This window comes from Lichenostomus cassidix, chromosome 17, assembly GCF_008360975.1.
Source record: "Lichenostomus cassidix isolate B80296 chromosome 17, HeHo_3.0, whole genome shotgun sequence".
In the NCBI taxonomy this organism is placed as follows: domain Eukaryota; kingdom Metazoa; phylum Chordata; class Aves; order Passeriformes; family Meliphagidae; genus Lichenostomus; species Lichenostomus cassidix.
In genome coordinates, this window is record NC_139497.1 from 9,171,619 (window position 1) to 9,196,537 (window position 24,919).

The 24,919-nt window shown below is 49.5% G+C and overlaps 1 protein-coding gene across 5 annotated transcripts in view; it reads right to left on the reverse strand.

Annotated features, from left to right (window-relative positions):
• Positions 1 to 23,312, reverse strand: part of LOC146429998 (discoidin domain-containing receptor 2-like) — a 57,206-nt gene extending 33,894 nt beyond the window's left edge. Inside the window, exon 1 of one of the 5 annotated variants that reach the window (XM_085076411.1) lies at positions 23,237 to 23,312. The gene's annotated coding sequence lies outside the window, so the exon portion shown is untranslated. Of the gene's footprint in view, positions 1 to 6,333; positions 6,357 to 7,138; positions 7,285 to 8,360; positions 8,470 to 23,236 lie in introns of those variants that run through there. The other 4 variants (XM_085076414.1, XM_085076410.1, XM_085076412.1 and 1 more) reach the window with 4 other exon arrangements.
• Between the last annotated feature and the right edge of the window lie 1,607 nt (positions 23,313 to 24,919).

Below are 24,919 nucleotides of genomic sequence, written 5' to 3' on the forward strand. Positions count from 1 at the left end.
AGCAACATCCTCTGAGAGGCAAGAAAGTGTTAAACTCTGTTCCCAGGCCCGACTGGATCAAGTTGCTAATTGCTAACAGCTGGCTGCAGGAGAATAAAATCCTGTTACAATCATTGGGAGAGCAGGGAAAAAAAAAATCTACTTGTTGAAAAACTCACCAAGAAATGCAAAAGAGGGCACTTTTCCCCAATAAACCCAGCAGATACCATGCCTGAAAAGCCAGTCCATGCCTCCACAGAGAAGCAGCTGGCTGTGACCCAGCGCTGTCCCCAGCACAGCAAAGGCTCAGCGAGCACAGGAGGGAGCTATTCTTTAGTGATGTGCATGAAGAAGGTGGGACTTGGAGCTCCTCCAGGTACTGTTCTCCCTCCAGAGATCCATTACGGAGGTCTGGCATGTTTGCAAGCCTCTCTAGATCCCAACTGAAACAGGCATTTGTTTTAACTGGTTCCTTTGCAGATCATTACCCTGGAGTGGGACCTGAGGGTTTGCTGCAGGAATCCCATTCCAGATGCCTAGAGCTGTGCCAAGAAACTCCATGGTCATGGGCAAGACACAGAGTGTATCACACACAGAGCTCTGTGTAGAACAGGAGGAGCTATCTTAAATCAAAGCATCCTCAGAAGACATCCAGGAACAATCAGGAGGACTGGATGGCATCTCCAAGCATTCCTAAAGGAATTCAAAGTGGAAGCAGCAAAGCTAATTATTGGGGCAATATCTGGTGTTTGAAGAAGTAAAGAGACTAGGAAGTGTGATTTCCATTTTTCTGGCTCTGAGACAATGGTAGAGCATTTCTGTTTGCTTTAGAGTTAATCTGAGAGACCCCAGCCCCAGCAGTCTTCCCCTAGAGCACACACAGCCCACGCAGCTCTGGCTTGGACCCAAAAGAATTTGGTGATGAAAACGTTTATCAAAAGAATTCTGATCACTTTTTAAAATGTTCTGCTTAGTTTACAATTCAAATACTGGCACAAGACTGAAAAAACAGAGCAGGGCTGCTGGCCAGAGAACATGGCCACCCACTCCAGAGCTGCTGGAGGGTGAAGGATGGACCAAGCCATGCTGCTTGTCCAGGAGCCTTGTGAAAAGAAGGGAATGAGTTTTCCCTCAGGTGAACTCAGAGCATGGTCTGTCCCTGGATTCAATCAACCAGGCAGCAAGGGGAGAGATCTCTATATGATACGTGGGTGGCACCTGGACAAACCAAGTGCCAACAGTGACATCAAAAATCAACATGCTGGATTAACAGGGGAGCTGGGCAGGGCCAGCAAGATCCTGGCATGAAGTGCAAGACTGCAACAGGAGATTTTGGATTAAGGCACCAACAGAGGTGGTCAGAAAGAGGAAAAATCCCATTGCAATGTGAGGAACATGGTGGGGGACATTGGGCAGAAATAGTGACACCACAAAGTGATGTCCAGAGCAGCAACAAGGCTGGACAGATAAAAGCAAAGAGATTTTAGGTGAAAGGGTTGCGTTAACTAAGGTACATGTAAGTCACAGGAACAGGGAAATTGAGACAGGAATAGACTCCAGCATCATCTTTGAGCTGGCATTAGGAGACCTATCATCACCACAAGAGACATGAAAGAAGAACAGGTGGGTCTAAAACGATGGCATTCAGGAGTGGCACTTGGTGTGGGGACAGGGACACCAGAGAGCTGGGTCTGAGGCAGGAACAGAAGAAAGAATAGAGCTCTGGGTATACTTTGTGGTCACCCTTTAGAGAGGTGGGGGATAGACCTGCCCTGGCTGAGAAGGGCTTGAGCCTCATTTTCTGATTTTGTCGTAGCCAAAGATCTTCATGGGGTTATGAAGAAAGTGACACCTCACTCCTGCTAGATTTTAGGAGAAAAACAGCATTCCAGTCACCCACACCACAGGCATTTAACACTGGGAGGACCTTCAGTCCATGGACTCAAACATGAGGCAGGGCCTCACCTACAGCCCTGACAGGTGCTGCTGTATCTGCACAGGAGTTGGAGACCAATAAATCCTCCAGCTTTTACCCACTGCCTTTCAGCCAGTCCTACAGGAGTGGGGTGTCCTCAGTTTGTGAAACTGCACAGAGCACTTCTGCCACAAAACCAGACTTGGGGATAAATGAACATGCATTAAATGTAACTTAATCCATCCAAGTAACAAGGCCAAAATTAGAAACCATTAGAAAGACAAAGCCAAAGACAAGGAAATGCAAATTCACTGCACCACAATAGTAGTTCTTAGCTAAACCAAAGCTACCCTTTCCCACTGACCCAGGGTAGGGGAACTCTGCTCATCTCAACTGAGGAACCTGGAAGCACTTCCCATGACCCAGCCCCCCTGCTCAGGATAGATGGCCATTCCCCAGGAACCCTAAACCCAGCAGCAGGGGAGCCTCCAGCACACCCTCCAAAATACAGGTCCCCTAAACTTCAGAGGCTCCAGTTCCCAACTCCAGGCTCCAGTGCCACTGCTTCTGTAGGACAGAAGTAGCAGGGAAACAGAAGATTGTGAACAAGCACAAGTTCCAAGTACCTCCCTCTCCCTGCTCAAGCAGAAGTGCCCCTTACTGTCCCTTTCCAGAGCTTCCTTCCCACCCTGACAGACCCCAGAGAGCACCCAGCACGCTGACATTTTCACGGTTCTTTAACACTGGCATGTCTCTCCAGCTCTTTTATTTTTTTTTAAACAATCCTTAAAATATATTAACTACAAGTCAGCAATAGCCCTCTCAAGACCTACAATCTTCCACTGCAAAGTTTCACATAGCAACCATCCCCACGACATGTTAACCACAGAGATGACAGATGGGGTATTAAGAGCACTCAATCTAAACCACCTTCCTCCCTCCCCGTTCTCAGGGGGCTCCACCATAACCTTTTACTTAACTGTGCTCAAACTCACACTCTGAAGGAGATCAGGTTCCTGAGTCGAAGAATTATTTGGGCTGGAGGAGATCCCCAGGAGAACATCTAATCCCACCCCCTGCTCCAAGCAGGGTTAGCACCAATTTCAGAACAGCCTGCACAGGACTTTGTCCAGCTGTGTCTGAAAAACCCCCAAGGATGGAGGCTCCCCCCAACCTCTCTGGACAACCTCTCCCACTGCTTGACTGTCTGAAGAGTGAAAACTTTATTCCTCTTTATGCCAAGGGAGAAACTCCTGTTATTTCAGCTGACAATCACTGTCAACCCTCCTGCTAAGCAACTCCTTTATAATCTGCTTTTCAATATCCCAGAGCTTCCTCTTGTCCCAACCAAACCACCCTGGCTCCATCAGCCTACTCGGGAAGCCAAGTTTCAGTATTAATTTATTTAATATTTTCTCCCAAGTTTCTCCCTGGTGAGACAGAGGGACAGCTCTAATCAGATTTTGCCATGACTCCCACTGGCTTCTTCATGGACAAACTAGGGAATGACTGAGTTTGTCCCATACTGATGCCAGAGCGTGGCTGCAGCACTACTCCACAGCCCTCTGCTTACGGAGTGCAGGGATCACATTCCCACTGGTAACTATTTTTGAGAGGTATCAGGTGGCACTTTCTAAATCAGCTCATTCAACACAACACTGACCAGCGACACGGAGACTGAGACACTGCCACCCTGGCACAGGGCGAGGGCAGGGACTGGGGACAAGGATCAGAGCCCACCAGCTAGCAGCAGTGCTGAGGCATCCAGGAAAGAATGAAGGACATGCCAGGGGGATTAGTCCCTGCCCAGGGGATCTAACATGCTCCTGCTCCCAAAGCAGAGCCTCTTCAGCCTCCCAGGAGCAGCAGTGTTTGGTCAACAGCAGGGTTGCATCCCTCAGGATGCATCTATAGGATGTCAATGCAGCTACTTTTGGCAATCAGTGCAGGAATCTCATTAAACCCACAATCTGAAGATTTTTTTGGACATGATCTTCTTTCCATCTGAGCACAGGGATCACTAAGCATGCTCCTTCTTTAGTGTGATGGAGGTTGGTCTCCATTGCCCACTGGTTACCTGCTTCCTTCTCTATTTTAAAACACTGCTATAACATTTGTGTTTTCCCAAACTTCTGGAACTCCTTTGGTCTTCCCAGATTTATTACAATTTGGCAGCAAGGATTCAGAAAGCTGCTTTGCCAATTTGTTTTAAACAAACAGGTTCCAACATCGCTTGAGTTTCAAAAGACTTTGAAATGTTATCTTGGGTTTAACACCCTCCCTGCTTACCAACAGGAGGTATTCTGAGAGTACATCATCCAGCTTCTCCACAAAAATGGGAAAGAAATGTTCTACTTCTCTGCAATCAGTTAAGTTTAACCTTCCCCAAAAATATAATCACTGCTGATGAAATTTATTTTGTTATACAGACATTAAAATATTTCTCACTGCCCAGTGATATATTTGTTGTGCTTTTCCAGTTATCTTTAGCTTTCCTTATCAACTGCCTACCTTCAAAAATACCAACTTTACAGTAACAGCTACTTATCTACAACCTCTGTTTTGCAAATTGCTCATAGTTTAATCTATTTAAAAGCTAAAACATGATTACTGGGACAAACTCTTGGCAAAACCAGAAGAGAAGCAAACAGTTACATAGAGCTGCACGTAGTACCCAGCACCAACCTGAGAGCTGCTGGGTTTTTGCAAAGGTGAAAGCCTAACTCTAAGGGATAATTCATTATAAAATCAAACCAGATACATGATTTTGGAATATCTACTTGATCTGTCCATCTAGTCTCCATCAAACCATCACAGAAATGCTGATACTATCAAAAGCTATGTTTTATCAGTTTTGCAATTTCTCTTCGTATTTGTAAAATTAAAACTCAGAGCACCTGTAGCTGGCACAGAGCCCCTGCCCTTTGCTTGAGGAGCACTATGGGCTCTGCTCTAGTCTCACAAAAAATGTTAATAAAGTGAAGAGCCATGCCCTACAGCCACAGGAAGATACCAAACTCGAAGAAGCTTTTCCAATATCTGAAAGAAGCATAACTTATCATCCCTCACTGCATTCCACAGATTGCAATAACTCCAAATACCAAAATGCAGTGAGTGGGAAGTGCTCCAGCCTTCCCCCAGCACCCCAGGAGCCAGAGGGGACAATGCAGGCTGTGACCTCAGTGGGTACCATTTCTCCAGAGGCTGAGCACAACCTCCAGCCAAGGCAGCCCTGTCTGGGTACACACAGCTGTTGCATTTGGCTTGAGCAAACTTTAAAACCACTTTGGGTCGTAAACAAAGTTTAATTTATGAAGTGCCTGGCAGAGATGGGAGCAGTGAGTGGCAACACTCACAGATCACCTGAAACCACAGCACCAAGCCTGGAGACTCCAGTGAGGATTTCCAGGCAGGTCCAACCATGTTTCACTGGTTTACTATTTACTAGAACAGCTCTGCAAGATAAAATTTAACTTCCCATGTACAGAGATGAAGTTGCCATTAATTAAACATTCCACCAAAATACCTACATGACTAGAGACAGCTCAGAGAAGATCTCTGCGTACCACAATGTATTCCAAGCAATCAAAGCAAATATTCTGCCTATAAACAAAGGAAAAGCCAAGAATACAGAAAAAGCTCGAGCAGCATTTCACAGCTCAGGCAAGGCAGAATGGCCAATTCTGACTAAATTTTCCCAAGACAAAACAAAAAACAGAAGCCCACAGAGATGTAATAAGATTGAGCAATTACACATAAGGCAGGTAGCAGCAGGAACATCCTGGTACTGTTTGAGGCAAAGGCAAGAGAAACAGGAGAGAAGAGAAAGGAAAAAAGAAACATATAAAACCATGATGCCTAAACCAAAGAAAAGTCCCCATTTACCTCTTTTCCATATTGAAAATGAACTGAAATTAAAAAACAACAAATTAAAACTGAGGAAATTAAATTCCACAGCATACCATGTGCATTGAGCCTCTGGGACATATTGCCACAGAGCAATGTGGGAGTGATTCAATAAAATATTGGAAGAACATCTCCATAATAAGAACATCTGCGATTGTATTAACAAGAGTGAAAGAGAGTACACTGGATATAAATTTTCCCTTAGCCAGGCATAAGCAGACCAGTTATTAATGTGAGCAGAAAGTTATCTCCTACACGGGCAGGTTATTCCACTGTTGGCTGCACTCAGGCTCTGGGGCTTTCCTGTGCCTGTGATAAGATGGGTGCCTGAGTAGGTGGGCTGTGATCCCAGCCAGTTTGGCAAGCTCTGCCTCTGTGGATAGAGATCACGTTTCAGTTTCCAGCAGCTTATTGTGCAGCTCCTCAAAAAGAGAAACAACATTACCCCCCCCTTTTTTTTTTTTTTTAAGAGATTATCCTCTGTGACACAAAAAGAGCAGCTGAAATTTCAGCCAAACCTATTAAAGAAATACCTGTGGAGCAGTGAGTGACCCTGGAATGCTCTTGGTGGAAACACAGCTATTTTGGAAAGTTCTCAGCACCTTAAAAAATGGGTTTACTGAGGAAATAAATCAGATTTTATCCAGAGGGGCTGCTACCGGAGAGCCCCATGGTTAACTCTAGCAACAAGGATTCTCAGAAGCACCTTCCTGCATATTTGTACTCCCATGTTTCAGAGTAAATGGGAGCTTGAGAAAGTTTGACTGTGACCAAAATTGCAGTAGGTACTTTAAGAGGGGACAGGGTCCGCCTGTCCTCTGGAGAAGAGGTGAGAGGACACAGGCAATGGACATCCACAGAACTCGTGTGGGGCAGGAGCTGCTGGGGCTCAGGGGACAGGAGCACATTCCCCCCTTTCCCACTGTCCACAAGGCACTCACTGCCAGCTCCAGTTTTTGCACATCTGTCTCAGTCTCAGCCCTGGGACATCTCAGCAGAACCACAAGCTTTCTCCAAGAGCCCCAGAAACCACTTCTGTTCAGAACCCCCCAGCCAGCACCACGTTTGTGCCCACAAAATACCCTGCAGGTCCCCAGGCACACATCCCTGAGGGAATACCCACAATCTGTGAACCCTCCCAGAGCTGCAGGAGGGAAAACAGAGTGCAAAGAGCCAACCTCTCCCTTCCAGCCCTGGGAGAAAAGCCTTCTCCACCCAGCACCGCCACCTCCACAAACAGCAAGTCTCCAAAGGCTTTATCCAAGGACAGAAACATGAGGGGAGACAACAGAGAGCTGATCACAAGGTGAGAGCCAGGTTAAGCTGGAAAGACCCTACCTGCCTCTGCCAGGGGCTGCTGAGCACAGGGAACAACTGCCATGTCTCTTTGGAACTCCACAGGTTGAGCCAGGCTGTAGTTTCGACATTCCTTGCAACTTTCCACCAGCACACACATGATATGTTCAAACTTGAGTAACTCCTCCCTCCTCCCTCCCTCCGCACACACAGACAGGCCCAGGAGATGGCCCTGCCTCTATCATCCCAGTTCCTATAGCAACTCCTGACCCAGCAGATGGAAACAGAGCTGTTTTCTAGGCAAATCTGCCTTCTTGGATTCCTCTGCTCTTCCCTGCTGTTGGCCCCTCCTTGCTCCAGTGCTCTCCCTGGGGGCTGCTCCGCTGGCACCTGGCCCAGACTTTGCCTGGAGGAAGGCCAAGCTTTGAATTCATTTAGTAAAACCACAACATAAAGCAGCTCTCCTGCTCAGGAAGCAGGGCCCGTGTAGTCCCAGGGGCAGGCCAGGCACCGCAGAGCCAGCCTGCACCTTCTGCTTTAACACAGCTGCCTGAGCTCACCGGGAGGGAGAATCCTGGCAGGAACATCACCACTCCTCACCTTCATCCTTCACCAGCCTGTGCCATTCATGGCAAAAGGTAAAAAGCAAAGACAGAATTCATCATTTATCAGCAAGTCCAGCCAACAGAATTATTATAACCCCAGGCACTTCTCAGACACTTGGACTTCTACTTCCAAAGTCTTTCCTGGAAGAGGAAGAGCCCAGCCATGACACCAGGGCTCTCTGCATGTTCATCACAACAGCTCACCCCTGCTGCTTCCCTCAGGTCAGGGTCCCACAGGAGGGGAGGTCACCAATGCAGCTGTCTGACAGCTGCTCATCACATTCAGTTCCTTTCCTCTAAAAATGCAGAAACTGAGGGGAAAATACAGAACTCAATACCAAACTGTGGCACTTTAGGGGAAATAATTACCAAGGATGACAGTGGGAACCTCACAGGCAGGTAACACTGCTAAGGCTCTGTGGTGACAGGACAACCAGGATAGCAGCAGGACACACTGAGCTGGGCACAGGGCCAGCAGGTTGTGGCACTCTGTGAGACCACCCAAACCTGCCAGAGGGGCTACAAAACCACTCTTGGGCTGCACAGCCTCACAAAGCCCTTCCACCCCCAGCACCTGCTACCATCCCTGCCCACACAGGCTCTGCTCCTGTGGCCACTGGAGAGCCCTGGAGGGCACAGCAGGCTGGGGACACACTCACCTGGGTGACAAGGGCACTGGGGATTGATGGGAAAAATCTGAGGCCACTGGAACACAACCCCAGTCAGGGCACCAGCAGCAGGAACCACGGCAGCACAGGAGACCAGAGAGCAGAAGGAATGTGCTGACCCTGCCTGTCGGGAAATGCAGGTGCCAGCCTGCCTCCTGCAAGGAAGCTGCTCAGCAAGGGAAGGGCTGCAATATCTCTCTCACACACCTGGCAGGGGTAAGAGTCCTCCCAGGGCCAGCAGTGCAGAGTGGGAAGTGGATGCAGCATTGTACAGGACTCCACAGCAGCAGGATGAGGAGTGGGAACAACAGCCATTCCGCCTGTCCTGCAGAATCCCACAGGCTACACCAGCTTCCAGCAGGAACCACAACAAAGCCTCAACAGAAGCAGCAGGTATTTTGGGTATCCCAAAGGAAAAAGGGAAGCAGACATGAAGCACACTGTGCCCACACTAAGTCCCAGCTGGGAAGTACAGCTGTGAGCTGTAAGGTGTGGTCAGATGTGCAGTCAGATGCCACCTTGCTCCCATTTTCCTCCCTGCCTCCACACCCCATCCCAGCCACACAATCCACCTCTGTTCTGAGAACAGAAAACTATTTTATTTTTTCCCCTCCACAGTAATTTTTCTGTGTGTCAGTGAGGTAATCAGAACAGAGGGATGGGATAATCCCTGAGCCTCATAGATGGTTTGGGACACAACCAGCGATAGGGTGGATGTGGGAACACATCAGATCCCTTTCTGTCTGCTCCAAAGGGTGTTACCCATTCTGATAATGCCCTTCCAAGGCACTCTCCTCCCAAAACAAGGATGCCTGCCCTGTGAACATAATGGTACATGGGAACTGAGCTAGATACAGGCCCCTGGAGTAAACTGGGACCAAAACAATTCCCTTTGCAAGACACAGGGAAGTTTGTGGCAGCAGGAAATGCTGGACATGCAGGAACAAGGAGTCCAGGAGTGGCATCAATAAAAGCATCAAAGCAGATACATATCACAGAAACAACATCAAGGGTCCAGAGAAAGCTCCTGATTTCCCTGCAGTGCTGGGAAGAGCAATGGCTCAACTCACAAACAGATCTGAGGAGCTCTTCTCCCTGGGGAAGGACATTGCTGTGGAGGCACAAAACACTGCTGGAAAACTGCTGACCTTGCAGTCAGACTCACTTGAGCAGTTCAGCACAGAAAAAAGCTTTCTGCTGGATGCCCTCTGAGATGTAACTTGATCCCACAGTACACATCCACTAATCAATCGAGGGATAAAGCAAAGAAGAAAACAGTCTTTTTTTTTTAACTGGAATGAGCCCAAATATGCACAACAACAGATCCCAGTCAGAGCTATTGCAAACTCAAGTACTTTGGAGAGTTTTGCATCGCGCATCGCAGAGGGAGCATACTTCTGCAATAGCATCATTGCTTCTCAAATTGGGTATTTGAGAGACTTCCTAATGACCTCATAGCAGCACATGTGACCGCTAAGTCATCTTCTCAAAGGACCAGGAATAACATCAACAGACCCTGTTTTGGTTTTGCACAGGACAGCTTTCTGCAGCAAAAGCAGGTTCCTCAACAGCGAGGGAGCAGAAGGGAGCAGGACCCAGCTCAGGCCAAAGCTGCCATTGTGATAGGTTCTCCAACAGGTTGTGTATGGCCTTGGAAAAGAGCCGTCCAATTAACAGATGAAAGCCCATTAGCACATACTAAATTCCACATACAAATTTAGACACAAAAGCTTGTTTATCCCAATGCGGCCAAATTCGTCGCTTTTAAGGCATCTATATGTGAATCCCAGAAGTATTCCAAAAGCATTCCAAGAGGTAAGAGGTGAACTCACAAAACACAAAATAATGACTTGAAAGGGTTTCCCATTTTTTTTTTCCTCCCAGCGCTTAAAAATAACCCGCTGTGCTGAGCAGCAAAGCAGGAATTAGGAATTTGTGGGTGATGAACTGGTGAGGTGATCACACTGGGATCAGGACCCCAAGCCACCCTCTGGTCAGGTGGCACTAGGAGAAATAAATGAATGAACACATCTGTGATTATGTTGACACTGAGGTGAAGACAACTACTCAGACATCTTGAGAAAGACTGATGGCCTTGAACACCTGAGAGGATCTCTCCTCTGCACTCAGCACAAGGTTCCTGTAGAGGAAAGGTGACAAAATCCCACTGTGGAAATGCAAAGAGACCTGCACCAGGCCTGTGACCTGAGAACTGCCCCAGTTACCAACAGTGAGATGAGAATACACATCCAAGTAAGAGTAAGGAACATAACGAAACAGCATCCAAGAGCTTCTTCTGCCAGGTCTCTCCTGCAGCAGCAGCAGCACAAGCCCACAAAACCTGCTCTTCCCCAGGGGCTCTGCTCCATGGACCTTACACTCCTTGCCTCACACTATGGCAGGACCTCCACCTACCTTTTCCCAGAAAGGCTCCAGCAGGAGCTGGTGATCCTGTGAGCACCAACATCTCATGTCACACAGGACCAGGACATCACCTGAGCAGCCTTGGGCTGAACAGGCACACAGCTGAGGAGCACAGGACAGGCTGGACCTGCACAGTGTTAAAGCTTTTTATTCTTTCACTGAGAGGTGGTGAAAGCCAACTCCTGCCTTCACCTTTCCAGGAACTTTTGATGGAACACAGAAGCCTCCTGTAAAAGTGCTCTGTTTACACCCTGCCGCCCTGTCATGTCTTTACCCAGAGTGAGAGCATGTTCACTCCCACCTCCCCATGAAACATCTGCTCAGCCCAGCTCTGCTGCAACCATCCCTCCACTGCAAAGAAATCCACTCCCAGCCATAAACCTGGGAAAAGAGGGAAGTGAGGCACAGCTTGGCATGGCAGGGAAGTTTGAGATGTGACATCTTCCAAGAAATACTGACAAATCACCTCCATATCCCAGGTGCTGACTAGAGCTGCTCTGCAGGGTAACAGAAGGATCAGAGATAACAAGACAGTGCATGTGGTGACATTACAGACACCTGACATGGAACATGCCCTTCCCAAAGGGCATAAAATAAGGAGTGCAAGGGGAGTACTCACCCTCCACCCCATGCCAGGGAAGCTTTTCCTGCTCAGAAGGGAGATGATCAGAGTCCTCAAGAGAGGAAGTACCAGAGCAGAACTTCTTTGCCTCAGTCACTTCCCAAATCACCAAATCAAGGGCAACCTCTGGTTCAGCCATGGGACAGATATATCCTCATGTCCCCAGCTGATAAAATTCTGCAGCTGTGCCGAGCTCCTTGTTTCTAGGAACACAGGCAGCTGCTGAGCAAAGCACTGTCCTCCATGGGACATGGAAGCAGAGCCTTCAGCAACCCTTTGTCACCACAGCTCCCTCACCCAGGAATCAGAATGGCTGGAGGTGGCAATGGAGGAACAGCAACTCTTCCCCAGCACCAATAATCTCAGAGCTTTAACGTTACCAGGAAAGATCCAAACAGGAGCAGCCTCCCATTTGCCCCGTATTTAAACAACAGGGTCCCCATCATGGGCTGCCTCAAAGGTGGCGATGAGGGTGCAGTGGTGTAAGGCCAGGTCAGAAGCAGGGCAGTGAGCTCAGTCAGCTTCAGTTGCTGCAATGCCAAAGGCGCAGGGAACACGTCATGCAGGAGGACTGAGCTGCTGGCACAGAGCAGTGCTCAGCAAGGACACACTTGTAAACACTCTCCCTGGCCATCTTCGCTGACGCAACCACGGGAAAGGGGCAGAGAAAACCATTATCTGCAAACAGACATCCCTCCCTATCCCTGGACACCAGGACCAGCCCAAGCAGGACATCTCCAGTCTTTCTCTTGTCTGCACGTTGAGCCAAGTACCTCTGGTGTCCTGCTGCAGATGAGGATCACTGCCATGTCAAGGAAGGGCTCAACTCCCACAAGCCAGAAAACCTCTGCTCTGGGGTTTTAACCCCTAATCCCTGGAAGCAGTTGGTATATTCAGCAGGCACAAGGCCTCTTTCAAACCTGGTCTTTCTTCTTGAAGCACTAAGTGGTATCTAACATCCTGAGCGTTATCCTTCACATGCTCCTCCCTACCACAGCAGCAGGCAGCTCTTTCTGCCCATCATCCTTGTCATGAGTTTGGAGCAAGGAGATGGTGTAAGGAGTTCTGATGAGCAGAGCTGCACAGGTCCTGGGACTGCTGGGAACAAAATATTGCTGTCTCTCCTACAGTGGTATTTCCCCATGTCTGTTCCTCTCTCCCAGAAGTTTCCCAGATAAATCTGTGCTGACATATTACATCTCAAAGCTACAAGCTGGGAGGGTCTGAGGAGACCAGTGTCTGAGTAGTGATTCTACAACCAGCTCAGAGAAAAGCTAAACAGCTTCCTTCACTAGAGATTGTATTGCAGACACATGGGAAACAACAGCAGAAAACCAGAGCAAACCGTAAGCACTGGCTGTAAGTTTCATTGAGGAGGAACAGCATGAGGGAAGGGAGAGATTCAGCACTAGCCATTTGATTTGCCCAGCAAGGGACACTGACCCAACCGAACCACAGAATGAGCAGAGCTCAGCTTGTGGCAGCAATGCCACCACAGCTTCTCCCCCTGCAGCACACAAAGACAAACCTTTGCAAAAACAAGTGGCGCATGGAAGAACTGATGGTAACAAAAGAGCTGTCAGCCAGTGTCAGGCTGTAGCTGACACCCCTGAAGCCCTTTACAGCTGCTGCTCCAGGACCCTTTGGCCATACAACCCCAAACCTGACCTCTGCACTTTGGACCGGAGAGAGCATGTGGAGAGCAGCTGACAACAGTGATCCCCACATTTCTGTGATTCCTCAGCAAGGACCCTCATCTTCAAATAACCAGAGCACGCAGGAGCCCATGCTCCCAGCCCTTTTGGCTGCCCTTTCTGGCATGGAAACAAAAGACAGGAGCCATTCAGATGTGCAGGATACCAAAGGGCCCCTCCACAAGTGAGAATTTGTAACCCATACAAGGACACTGCTGCTCACTCCGCAACACCAGGCTCATCCTTACATTAGGACTTTTAGGTTTGCACCCTAACAGGAACACAGCATGAATCTCCAGAGCAGAAGGCAGTGCCAAGGTCAGGACCAGACCACAGGAGACCTCCCTTTCAGTGCCTGTGAAGTATTCACATAATTCCTGAATCTTCCTGTTGTACGAGGGGATGCACAGTCCAGGGATCCAGATTTGAGTCTAGCAAGAGGCCTTGGCTAGGGAAGCTTCCACCTCCTCAGCTTCCAGCTCTTTCCATCTCAGCCATTTCCCTTCCAAGCAAGGCTTCCTGGCCGGAGCAAGCACAAGAGTGTTGCAATCCACAGTTCTGTCTGAAGAAATCCAGCCCAGCCCAGACACAGCAGCAGGCCTCTGGTCTGGCCTGACTACGTGCCATCCCTGGACACCCACTGTGTCCAGAAGCTCATGGCATGTTGGAAGGCAAGTTTGCTCCTCAGATGTAGAGAGCTGTTGTGCTCCCATTAACACGCAGGACCGTGATGGGTAGCTCAAGTTAACCTAAGTTGTTCTAACAGACACTCATCTCATGACATGGGAGTTTTTCTGAAATAAATGCAGCAGACTCTAGGGAAAACCCTCTCCCTTCCATGGTGAGGGGCTGAGGAGGGTGGATAAAAGGCAACTGTGTGCCTTGTGTATGTGTGGCCTCAGTCTAGGAAGCACCAACCCCACACTTGGCTTCAGAGCAAAGGATGCTCAGGGTGCTCATCCTGTGCCTCCTGACAAACACCAGGGCTAATACCCATGGGAAAACACCCATGAGCTCATTCCAGCAATGAGGACAAAAGGACACATCCTACAGGCACTGTTTCACCTGCAATTCTCCATGCAAACATGTGAAAACCACCTAGCAGTATCCCTGCCTTTTCCTGCAGAAACAGCACAAGGGTCTGCTCATATTTCCCATGTTAGCACGGAAAAGACAGAAGGATTCGGATCCATTACACATTACATTAACCCTACTGGGACATTTCCCAACAGTTCACTTAAATGTTTTCAAACCTGCAGGATGAGGTCATTCCAACCTAAATGCATAACGCACACTCCAAGGTGGTTCACTAGGTATGACTCCCAAGCAAAAGCAAACAAAAGCTGATCTGGTGTGATACCCTGCTCCATCCCCAGATGTGTTCAAGACTTGGCCAGACAAAGCCATGGCTGAGGTGATCACATGCTGGAGGCAGTCCCACTTCAAGCAGGAGGTCAGGGCAGAGACCTCCAGATATCCTTTCAACCAGTGCTTCTATCATTCTGCAGCAGCAAATGAGAAGAGGCAGAATAATTACTGCCAACAAGAAAGGCTTGCATTGAGTTTCTCTGGAGAGATCCTTCTTGATTATATTAAAAGCTTGGTTAGCAGAGATGTCGGCACTGACACAATGAGGGCTAATTCTGTGCTGGCAGGAACACTGGAGTGCCAGGATCTGAGCCTTGATGTATTGCACAGGTCTCCAAGAGGGTCAGCACACTGCGTCACACTGTCCTCACACAAATTAACACCCACCAGAAGAGATTTCTTTTTGGCTTTTTAACTTCAGCTATGCATTCAAATACAAAAGCTTGCAATAATCCAAGAACACGGGTTAAAAGCCAGACAGCCAATAGCTCTCAAGACATTAGAAGCAACTAGAAAATTCATTTCCCGCTCTGTCTTTACTCTAGGGAGACCTCAGCAGTACTGCAGCTATTTGGTGTCCTTCCAGTGCTGGGAAAAGGCCAAAAAGTGCCGTAGCAGAGACTGAACTACACTAATCACTGGTGGGGTTAGTCCTTGGGAAGAAGGCAGAGTGTCTACATGAGGTGCTGTCTGAAGGGTGATGGGGAAGCAGCTGCTGGCACTGAGATGAAAGAGGGTTGTTGGTCACCAGAGAAACTGCAATCAGTGCTGTTCCTCCCAGATGTCCACCCATGGTGGTGCCAGGACTGACCCATGGTATCCACACATGACACTGGCCAGCAAAACTTATTATCTCAGAGTAAAGTCCTGTCCAGGTTGTCCCAAAACATAAAAAAATATAAGACTGCTGCTAGCCAAGTATGCAGACAGAAGGCGTCAAACAGATGGAAAGAGGAAGGACACTTTGGGAAATTATTAGAATAATATCAATCACAATCCAGAGAAATGCAAAACACATGCACTTAATAAATAGTCCACAGGATGAATTCACAGCACTGGGACCCTCATCCAGGGAAAAGAGGGAGCTCTGCATGGCAGCTCTGCTGGTCTGGTTTGTTCCCTTCAGCAGCTGCACCACAGCACACAGGGGCAGAGCCTCATCCCAAACAACAACAGGGCATTGGAGACACATTCCCAGCACCCCCAGCTCAGATCCACTACAAATGCAGAAATGAAAGATAAACATTCCTGGAAGATCACATTACCCAGCATGAAGATATGACAGCTTGTCAGGAGCAGCAGAAACAGGCTGAGCTCAGTGAAAAGCACTCATTATAGGCTGACATCTTCCTATTGGAGAATACTGATACTCCGGCTATTTCTGCTACAGTATTTAACTTATGGGTTTTTTACCTTTTGACAGGCAGAAACAAACAAGCACAAGTGAAATAACATAACAGTAATCGAGATGGACAAGAAAACCTGACACTTGGCTAGTCTAGCTCTCCATGAGAAGGCAACACAAATGACTGACACCACAACCAAATAAGTGCAACAAAAACATGCCCAGACTCCCATCCTTCATGAAGAAAGAAGAGTTGCAAAGGCAGTGTGCTCTGCAGGCTCCATCTCTGTATTTGCTTGCTCTTGAGCAGCTCTTCGTTACTTATGGGTGGGACCTTTTAACACCTTAAATGCTATTCCCAGAGAAACTGAACTAACTTCTCATTTTCACAGCACAAATTCATCTGGTTGGAAGAAAATACCCCGCCCTATTCCTCTGGCCTCCAAACTGCAGCTGGCAGCCTCGGGACACAGGACGGTCCTGGGGAAGAAACACAACTGTTTACTCTGTTTGTCGGTCCCTCCTCCCTCCCCCAGGGCACGCAGGAGCTGATCATCTCCGTGCCATCTCCTGACAGGAGCTGACTTGTTTCAGGTTCGTTAGACACCGGAGCTCTGCACTGCAGAGCTCTGCAGACAGATTTGGGCTCAGCACCCAAGCATCAAGAAAGAGAAGTCAGATCAGGTCAGGAGAGCATCATCTATGCTGGGAGCACTTCCAAGCAAACACCCAAAGCTGCTGCATTAGGAGCAGACAGGCCCCAAATCCAAATTTTGGAATGACTCCACCCAGTTTAATTCCTTGGTCATGCATTCTGCAAGCATTAGCTCTGAGTGGGCTGGGGTTCTAACAGCTCCACACTTGAAGCTTCATGGACAAAACAAGGTTTAGGCAGCACTTTTCAGAGCACACATCATCACCTCCCACGCATACCCAGCCAGGCCTAGGATGACCATCAGCCAGGCTCCAGGTGGACAGACCCAGCAGGATCCCATCCAGGAGCAGAGTGAAGAATGAAATGGTTGAGCTGCTACAAAAAACGTACAACTTCACTGCCATCGATCAAAGCAACAAGTGCTCTACCAGTTCTTTCCATTAGAAGAAGGCTCCTGGGATTATTAGCCAGTAACAACATGGAACCAAAGCAGCTTGTGTTCACAATTGTGTTAACTAAAGAATAAAATAGGAACATTAAAGACAATATTTAGTATAAGTAGTACGTGCATTGTACTACATGCTCACAAGAAAGCCAAATGAAGTTTGATGAACCACAGGAGTTTTCCACTTTCGTGTGCTTGACTGTCCACCTATGTAAAATACCAATGTGAAGTTAAAGGTTGGAAGAAGCTCCTGATAAACTCCCATGGAACAGAGAGGCTTAGGTAACAGGCAAAAAAAAACATCACCAAACCTGTGCTGACCTGCAAGATTTACTTTCAATTATTTGTTTCAAAAAGCCAGCTCTAGGAGTGACCCACAGGAGACTTGCCTACAGGCAGAACATGGCTGTGGAGCAGTAGGAGGGTTTAACACATCTTGCCTTATACATTCCTGTCTTCAAGTTGCATAAAATGTTGATAGATTTCAAGTTTGGAATTTGAAACTTTCCCCTCCCAGTCTGACTCCATTGTTAATTTTTTTAAAAGAGATTGGGATCAAGTGGCTCCTTGGCTCCTATTTCCATAGCCAATAAAAACTCTACCCACCCCCAATCCATTTTTGCATAATTAATGACTTCTTGATTGGCAAGAAGTGATTTTAGGCACAAAGAGGCTCTGGCATCAGAAAGGTACCTTCCTACCTTGCCTGTAAGGACTGGTTGTACTTTAAAACTACTGGCAACAAAAACCCCCTGTGCTGGGAACACCACCCAACATCACCTCAGAACAGCTTTGCTTAATTTTCAACACTCTTAAACAATGGCTGTGATTATTTTGGAAGAGCATCCCAGTTACCATCAAGAGAAATGGAAACCAGCATCCCTTTTGAGAGTGAGACCAGACATTGCTGCAATCCTCTGCAGCAGAACATTACCATCAAGCCTTCCCTGTTCAGAATGTTCTCATGCATTAACAGAAAAAACATCATCAATTCTACATAAATTCCTTTGCTGAAGCCAGCAGAAAAACGTCTGCGGAATTAAGGCAGATGAGAGCCTTCCCTCGCTTGGGCTCATCCCAACCCCACACACACTAAAGAGAGAAACAGAGCTCAGGAAAGATGAAATATTTCCTTGCCATCATCTCCTGTTGCTGTCCAAGCAACAGGACCCAGCACTTGAGAGCATCCCTGGGTATTCTGTGCATTCAGAGGGCTCCTGCTGGAGCACAAAGCCGCCCTGAACTCAGCCCTGTCAGTCTCTGGTGTTTTGTGTGTGCCATGAGGACACTGGGCATGTGACTTGCGTGTTAAAACTTTCTGGCTCACCAGTCGAAGTTCAGATTCTTTCCCTGCAAAACACACTGCATGATCTCATCTGCAAGCAATCAGCCTGAGAAATCAGCTTGTTAAAGGAAGCTTCTAGGAAAGGAGAGATGTCTCTGGAGGATTTGGGGCCTATATAATTTTAACCACTTTGTTAAACCCCAGCTGCTCTTCTCCCCATTGGGGTCACACAACCAAGAAACCATTCCTCCTCCCACACAACTCCAGACAGGACAGTTTGCCAACACCTAACTGAAGCATCCTATTTGCATTCTCCACAGCCTGAAAACACTCCCATTTTCAAGAAAAACTTATCTCAAGCAGGAGCTGAAAGAGTGCAAGGACAGACTCAGAGCTGCAAGCTGAGCAGCATCCAGAACAGCAATTCATTAAACATGCAACAGTGATACTGTATGTGTAAAACAGAATATTCTCTTAACTTCTGGATGTGTATTTCAGTATTTCCCCACAATTCTCACATGGACCCAAGACACGCACCAGAAGACAGGAATAACCAGTACAGTGGGAGCTCTGCAGAGGAGTAAGGGAACAAGCAATAAGCTCTCTGGAATGCCAGCTTTGTCCTGAGATTGCTCAAAGTGGTGTAACAGAATTTTACCTGAGTTTCAGGTGATGCTGCAGGAGCATCCAGGAGCCCTACGCTCCTCCCTGTGCTCCAACATCCCCAGAAAGCAACACCTTTTGCTTCCCAGTGAAAACCTTGGGGAAGACTGCAGAGTATAGGACAAAGTGCAGCATTTGATTCCCAGATTGCACCCGCAGTTTGGCTGTGCAGGGCACTGTGGTGAGCAAAACAAACAGCCTGAGTCCTGTGCTCACACCAATCGGTCACATTTGCATCCCCTGAGCTTCCAGAAGCAGGACCACAGCTCTTGCTCTCAGCAGGGAGGGAGGGAAGATCAGAGCAGCATCCTGCCTTTTTCACTTCCTTCCATGCTGTCACACCCTGCCTCAGCTGCTCCCAGCAGCATCTCCCAGGCAACCCTTTCCCAGCTGCCCCTCGCTGGTCATTCAAGTGCTTTGAAAGACTTTCCTCAAAATTCTTGCATAGAAATCACAGTTTAATGTTCAGCACAGAACACAGGAGGGAGGGGGGAGAAAAGCCAGCCTGTCTCAAACAAAGGAGATCTGGAGGACTGAGCCCTTGGCTCTTCCCAGCTGTGGATTATTCCAAGTGAAGTGATTATTCACCACTTCCAGCACCTATTTTCAGTTCAACTTGCAGAAGTAACCATTCTGAAACAAACAGATGGAAGCAAAGATCAGGCAACACACATTTATTATCCTGAGAGAAGAGAAACAAATTAATCACGCTGTGTTCTCCCTCAATTTGTATCTCCACAAAAGCTACTTTATGTAAGTACAGTAACTTTTTTTACAAAAGTTACTTTATATAGGGATTATGTACAGCCCATAGTTGGTGAAGCCACTGTGTGAATCAGGGCGAGGGACTTTGCCCTGAACAATGCAGGATGACAGCCATGCTGTAACTCTTCTGGACAATGGTGGCACCTCCGAGCTCCAAATGACACTGAGAAGCTCACAGCAATCTGAAATAACTTCCTTAAGAAAGCTTTATACTTTCTGTGTCTTTAAGAAACACATAGCTCTGACTGCAAACATTCAGGCTAAACAAAATGTTATGAGGGGAAAAAAAAAGTCTCCTTCAAGCTTTTTACTCCCCAGCCAAATTCCTAATCCTACCAGATTAAGAGCAGACACCCCTCCTCACCCCACCCCCAAAGTGATGTCCACTATTAAAATGAAGGTACAGGACAACTGCTCCTAAATTCCTGGAAAACCACAGCTTAGAAAATGTAAAGTATAAAGGGAGGGGGACAATATTGAGGAGCTCTGCTGCTGGCTCCTCTGGTGCAGCTTCTCAACCAAATCGTGAAGGGAAGAAGAAAAAGGAGACTTTCCAGCTCAAGTTCCAAGTCCTTCTTAAAAATCAGTTTATAACCACTAAAATAAACACAGTAAGAACAACTGTGCAGTAACTGGGAACCTGCAAAACCAGCTGCAGTTTAAGAGCAGTTTAGGCAATGTCTGGCAAATACCAGCAGATACAACAGCCCAAGAGGATGGTAGCATATTGGGGAATGAAACAGTGAATTTCACCCACAAGCTCATCAAGAAACTCCCTAAAGCTGACCCACACATGGCAGAAGCAGCTATTCTCTGCTGTTTACTGCTTTGGTGAGCATTTGCTTCCTGTTAGAACTGCCTCTCTCCCAAATTCCAATCTCCTCCTGGATGCCCAGGCTTCTCTCATGTCCCTACCTGCCCCACACTGCCTCAGCCCAGCCAAGAGCTTCCCAATGTACCTGGGTGTGCACACTGCTCCCCTCTTGGGCCTGTCACCCAAAAACCTTCTGCTGGTCACCCAAAAACCTCCAGCTGGTCCCTTCAGGGCACAGACCCTCACTGCACCCAAACACAGCAGGGAACAGCCACCTCAAAGGCAAGGAAGGGCAAGAAACCTGGAACGAGCAAACTACTCCAAAACACTGTGATTTGGATATTTCAGCTGCTCTAAGTCAACTCAGGACATCTCCAGAACAACAGCAACCACAGCAGATGGTGCAGAATGACAGCACCAAACAGCACCTCTGAAGGAAAGCCACCCACAGCCCTACTGCCATCTCACCTTTGGGCTCCAGCCAACAGAACTCCCCAGGATTTGGACACTCTGACTTTCTTTAGAACCGAGCATCCAAGTCTCCACTAAGTGTTATCCGAGGAGCTACCCCAAGCCACATGCTTTGAACATCCTCCTTCCCTGCAAAACTGACAGTTTTCAATTACAGCCAGTTCCAGTTGTTCTTGGCTCTCCATCCCTCACCACAGACCTGTGCTCTCCACGGCCAGCCTGCTCAGCGTGCACATAATGCAAATTCAGGGAAGATGTGACAAATAAAAGCCTTCCTGGACAGTGACTGGAGTAAGAAAGACAAAAGCTCCTAGGACAGGTAAGGAGAGACCTCTGGGGGAGGAGAAGGTGACCTGGGCCATTTCCAGGTGAGGAAAAGGACAGGGAGCCTCAGGGTCTCACTCTTGGAAGTTTTAAGTTCAGTGGGACAAGGGGTGAAGCTTTTAAAACAAAAGAGGAGGGATGTAGATTAGATATGAGGAAGCAAGTTTTTGAAATGAGGGTGGTGAAGCCCTGGCACAGGCTGCCCAGAGAAGGTGTGACTGCCCCACCCCTGGAACTGTCCAAGGCAAGGTTGGACAGGGCTTGGAGCAACCTGGAGTAGTTGAAGATAACTGCACTCACTACAGGAGGGTTGGACTAGAAGAGCTTTACAAGTCCCTTCAAACTCAAACTATTCAGCGGTTCTAAGATGCTGCAAATTTCAGACTGCAGCCTGCAACCATCAGAAGGATAGAGATCATTTGCTCACAGCAAAAGAAAGCTCACACCACCTGACACCTGCCCAGGGGACAAGCACACACCTGGATAATAGATTTAAGGCTTCTTAAAATACAATTACTTTCCTAATTATACACCAGAGGCCAGAACCCACAGGCTGAGCAAGCCACGAGCAGCTAATTCACAGAGAGCTCCTCTTGATTTCCACTGCCCACATTACCCAGACATCAGACTGAATGGACATCGGAGCCTTTCTAATTTTATAGTCCACAGAGACAAGGCAGGAACGGCTGATGGAAGAGCAGCAAGGCCTCTCTGCCCACACACACCACTGCTGCTGGCTCCACAACGGCAGAACTGCTGCTGCATTTTTTTTTAATAACTTTTTTTTTTAATGGAGTCAGCTGAAGAGAAAATGAAGAGCTCGGCATTTTAAATCAAGGCATTTCAAAAAGCTCGTTTATCTTTCAGCTTTAAAAGAAGAGAAATAAAGTGAAACAAAATCTCAGTCATAAGTATTCTCTCTCTGCCTCCAACAAAGCAAAGTGCCCTGAGCTCCACTTGATCACTTTTTCTTTTCTTTCCCCTTTGGCTTACAACATTTCAATTAGAGAAGCGGACACAAAACAGTCCCAGATTCTCATATTTTATCTCTTTTCAATCGTACTTCTCCATTAAAAAGCATTCAGAAGGCAGAGCAGCCAAAGGAACAGTGCATCTAACACAAAAAAAGGATGGGGAAACACACCAACGAGCAAGCAGTGGCATAAACCAAAAATGGATACAATAAATTTTAAAAGCAAAGTTTTCCCACAGAGGTCTGCTCAAGGAGAAAAAAATGGAAAGCTCTTTTTTTCACAAGGGGAAGAAAACTCCCGACGAATGAGCCATGAGGCAGTACGAGTGCCCAACTCTCAAAGTTGCGAGGAAGAACCAGAACCCGGGAGCTGAGCAGAACGAACTCGGCCGCTCCGCACCGCACCGGGGCTTCGCTCCCACCTCGCACAGCCCCAGCAGCGCTGGTGAGGCAGCGAGAGCCGGCCGGGGCTCGGCTCGGGCCGCGGGGACAAAAAACACCCGCAGGGAGGGCCGGAGCCGGGCAAGGGGGACGCGAGGGGCCCGGAGAGCCGAACCCCGGCGGGAACCCCCGGGCGGCGCGGGGCCGCTCCCCACGGGGCGGAGAGGCCGAACAAAGCCCCGGGCACTGCCTTTGCGGGGCTCCCAGACATGTCCTTGTCCCGAGCACCGCGCGGTCCCGGCAGCGCTCCCACAGCCCTGGGGGCTCCGCGGGGACCGAGCCCAGCGCGGCCCCGCACCGCCCGGGGCACCCCGCAGACCCCGGCCCGGCCCCTCCCCGGCCCAGCGGGGACGCGGCCCCGGCACCCACCGAGCCCCGGGAGCGGCTCCCCGATACCCGCGGGACACCGGGAGCCCCGCGGGGGTTCGGCAAGCGGCGCCCGGGGGCGGCCCCGCGCTCCTCCCGCGGCGGGACCGCGGCGGCCGCACCGCCCCCGTGCTGTGTCGTGTCGTGCCGCGCCGCCGGTCCCGCGGGGAGCCGGGCAGGGCGGCGGGCGGGCGGGGCAGCCCGGCGCTTACCTGAGGCAGGCCGGGCGCGGCGGCGGCGCGGGCTCGCGGCCCCTTCCGGCGGGCGGGCGGGCGGGGGCGGCAGCGGCAGCGGGAGCCGCGCTCTTAAAGCGGCCGCGCCGGGCCGGGGCCGCCGGGAGGCGTCGCTATGGCAATGGGACAGCGGGGCGGGAGCGCGGCGGGGCCGGGCCGGCCTCAGCGCCAGGCTGGGCACCCGTGTGAGCCCTGAGCGCTGCGGTGTGCCCCCGTGTGAGCCCTGAGCGCTGCGGTGTGCCCCCGTGTGAGCTCTGAGCAATGTGGTGTGCACCCGTATTGAGCCCTGAGCGGCGGGCTGTGCACCCGTGTGAGCCCCGAGGGCCGGGCTGTGCACCCGTGTGAGCCCCGAGGGCCGGGCTGTGCACCCGTGTGAGCCCTGAGCAATGTGGTGTGCACTCGTGTGAGCTCTGAGCGCTGCGGTGTGCCCCCGTGTGAGCCCTGAACACCAAGGTTGTACAGCCATGCCCTCTGAGTGCCACGGCTGTGTAGCCGTGTCCCTTGTCCGTCAGAGTCCCTCCATGTCCCCTGTGCTGTGCACCCGTAATCCCCATGCTTTGGGGTCCCTCCATGACCTCTGTGCATCTTTGCTGTTCACCTGTGTTCTCCGTGCTCCAGGCTCTACACCCACATCCTCGTGTACCTCCAGCGACCGACAAGTCCCCATGTGCCTCAGGGCCCCGTTGTGTGCCCGTGTCCCTCACAGGCTCTCTGTGTCCCCTGTGCCTCAGGGCTGAGCCATGTTCCCCTGTGCCTGCTGGTCCCTCCATGGGAGCTATGTGCTTCAGGGGTTACAGCAGTAGTGCTGGGTGGGTGCTTGGACTGCATGAGCGTGAATCTTTCCCAGCCTTGATGATTCCATGTCCCTGGGTGTCTCAGGGCTGTTTAAGGAGTCATGCCCCCCATGTGCCTTGTGGCTGAACCATGTCCCTCTGTGCTCACAGTCTCGCTGTGTCCCCATGTTTGTCAGGGTCCTTCAATGTTCCCATGTCCCTCACTGCTGCTCTGTGTCCCTGTGTTTGTCAGGGTCCCTCCATGTCCCTGTGTGTTCACAGCCCCACTGTGTCCCCGTGTTTCTCAGCACCTCGCTGTGTCCCAGGTGCCTCAGGGCTGAACTGTATGCCCTGTGTGCCCTCATGTTCCCAGGTGACCCCCTCTGCCTCAGGGCTGTGCTGTATCCCCAGTCCCCTTCATGGCCCTGCCACATTTCTGGGTTATCTTCTGTATTTTACTGCCCTGCCGTGTCATCCTGTTCCCCCTTATACCTCAAGTCACCACCATGTCCCTGGGTTGCCTCTGTATCCCCCTTGCTGCCCAGTCACTGCTGCCCACCCCAGATGACCACCACACCCCCAAGAGTCCCATCTGACCGTGGGGCCAGAGGTCCCACCCACCATCCCCAGCATCATCCCAAAGCCATGGTGGCATTTGGTGTTGTTGGCCACCACTGGCACATGCTGGCTGTGGCCTGTGAGGATGCACAGGGGCTCCATTACAGCAGCCTCTCTTCTTAACAAATGATATTGTTTCATCTTCTTTCTGTGCCAGTGTCAGTGAAGATGGGCCCTTCCCTGGAGCTGTCCAGACATATGGCTACGAACAAGCCAAAGAGACCAAAGGCAGAGGGAAACTCTCCCAAGCAGGAAAAAGGAAGGGAAAATC